Genomic DNA, 2,743 nt, shown 5'->3' on the forward strand with positions numbered 1-2,743 from the left:
CGTTTCCTCCAATTCACAGAGCATTCTGGAGAAACTGGCTTGCTCATGGCTGGACAGGCATACTCTTCGCTGGGTAAAAAACTGGCTGGATGGCCAGGCCCAAAGAGTTGTGGTGAATGGATTTACATCCATTTGGCGGCTGGTCAGAAGTGGTGTTCCCCAGGGCTCAGTAAATGATTCTATGATTCCGTCTTATAAAGCACAGATGCAATGGACCCTGCTAATCCAACAACTTCTTCCTTTTTAGTTGACACTTCAGCATCAATTTTTAATCTTTTTTCTCCAAATAGATAGTTCCTGAGAAAGTGCTGGTTCTATTTTTCTCAACTTCAGCAGGGTTTTTGGCTTGATTTGGTTAGAATTAGCCCACTTTTCTTATAACAGTAATTTGCAATGAAAATGTTAATCTCAGCAATGTGGGACTATTTCTTTGTTTATTTGTTTTACTTGAGTAAAGGAGGGCTTGCCACCAGGGTTTTCTGGTTTGGGTTGTTTTAGCGTTTTACATACAACCGTTAAAATTTCCAATGAAATTCAGACCAACTTTAATTTTAGATCATACATGTCTTCCTCTAGGAAAAGAAATATCTCTTGACCAAGTATACCACGCTGCATACAGCAAGTGCAACACACCAGCACTTCAGATCACGTAACAGTGTGGTTACAACACTTCAGAATTTAAAATAGCCCAACTTGATTGTTGGGTGGTATAAATACAGGTAGCCTCAATATGCTTCTTCCCTTTCCTGTGAACACAAGTTCCCATCATCTCTCTTGTGCTTGTTTGACACCATGTTGAGCCTCTTGGAAAAACCAGTCCTGCAGAATGTAATTTTACAACTTTTTGGAGAGATTAGTTTCTGTTTCTTTAATCACTGGATCATGGTGGCAGTTGAGCACCAATCCTGTGGAAGAAAAGCGGCAAGATACCCCCTTTTGGTGGTGCAGAGGTTGAAATTGCCTCAGCCCCAGTGCAGCCTTTGTGCATGTCTAACCTTGGTTACGTCATAAAGCTGCACCTAATAAAACACGATGAGAAGCAGAGGGAAATCAGGGCACGTTTGTTTCCATTCAGGCCTGAATTTGGTCTCCTGAAGAACACTAGAGCCCTTTCTTATGCATATGTTTTTTTAGACTTTAGGGAAGTTCTGAAAGACTAGTTGTTTGACCTAATACTTCAAGTCTCTGCACTAGTGCTCCGCCAGGTAATTCCACTAATCTTAACAGCATTACATTAGCATAAAAATGGTGCAATGGGGGGGACTAACAAGCCCTCTGCATCTGCCTTGGTCTGTGTATAAATGTATACTCCATGATACAACCATTAGGTATTTTATACTTCTAAATAACCATGCTAAAATTCTAAGAATTCAGAATTTTCTGTTAAGAATTCCAATTACGAGACCTTTGGCATTATTTTAATAATATTATTTTTATTCAGCTAACTCTCTTCTTCACAAACTGCCCCAGTATTTGCTTACTCTACTTGCATGCAGTATTAGAAAAACACCAATACTCACCTGAAATTTTATATTTATGTAATATACATGAACAAACATTAGCACTGACATGTAACACTATGCATCTCAAAATGTGAATCATAACCATCAGTCCCTTATATGATAATTATGATTCATATTTTACTTCAAGCAGGAAACACTTCGTTTCCAGTAGTCCGGGCTCATGTTGCTGGGGAGCAGTTGTCTACAAACACTAATCAAGTAGAGTCTGCTATGGACATATCTCTTCTCTACCTCCAATGGATGCCTTCATTGTTAAATATTTGATGCAGTTCACTTGAGTGCATATTAATGAAGAGACATCTTCAAACAGGACGTCTAAAACCAAAACCAAATCAAAACAAACCTGCTCACTGCTGTGCAGGAGCCTCCAATCAAAGGCCGTCTGAAAACTTGCTAGTCTTCTCAATCTGCCCCTCTCATAATCTCTGAATATGAAGTTTATCCAAAAGGTAAGAAGTTCCCAGTTTATACTGACTGATTTCTAGCAATTGGCTTAAGGGCACTGCCTTGTTTAGAAAGCAAGTCAAAAGCATGCAAATGTTTTCGCTGAGTAGCCTAAAATAGTATTGACTCTTGGCAACCTGGTTACTCAGGGAGACAAAACTATGATTTGATTCATACAAGCTAAAAATACATTTGATTATGACTGATTTGTGTTTCAGGCCTTGCCGCCCTCGCATCTGCTTTGAAAGACGCACCTTCAATAATTCAGTCAATGCCCTACACAGCCAATATGTGCTGCTAATTATTTACTCCCTATGCTTAAATGCTTTTTAACAAAAACGTTTTGCCTGCCACCTCTATCCAAACACCAGAGCTGGAGTGGGTTGTCATTGTCATGGGTAGACCTTGGCAGGCCACCAGGTGCCCAGCAAGACACTCTATCACTCCCCCTTCTTAACAGGACAGGACAGGGGGAGAAAATAAGATGAAAAGCTCATGGGTCGAGATAAGGACAGGGAGATTGCTCACCAATTCCTGTCACAGGTGAAACAGACTTGACTTGGGGAACATTAATTTAATTTATTGCCAATTAATAACAGATTATGATAGTGAGAAACAAAAACCTAACTAAAAAGAACACCTTCCCCCCACCCCTCCCTTCTTCCCGGGCTCAGCTTCACTCGCGGTTTTCTCTACCTCCTCCGCCCCAGCGGCGCAGGGGGACAGGGGACGGGGGTTGCGGTCAGTTCATAACATGTTGTCTCTGCCGCTCCTTC

At 41.0% G+C, this 2,743-nt stretch overlaps 1 protein-coding gene across 1 annotated transcript in view; it reads right to left on the reverse strand.

The window, feature by feature from the left end:
* The window catches only part of SORCS2 (sortilin-related VPS10 domain containing receptor 2), a 417,623-nt gene that overhangs the window by 105,110 nt on the left and 309,770 nt on the right, over positions 1–2,743 (reverse strand). The window lies entirely within an intron of this gene.

This window comes from Pygoscelis adeliae, unplaced genomic scaffold, assembly GCF_000699105.1.
Source record: "Pygoscelis adeliae isolate BGI_AS28 unplaced genomic scaffold, ASM69910v1 Scaffold66, whole genome shotgun sequence".
Lineage (NCBI taxonomy): Eukaryota > Metazoa > Chordata > Aves > Sphenisciformes > Spheniscidae > Pygoscelis > Pygoscelis adeliae.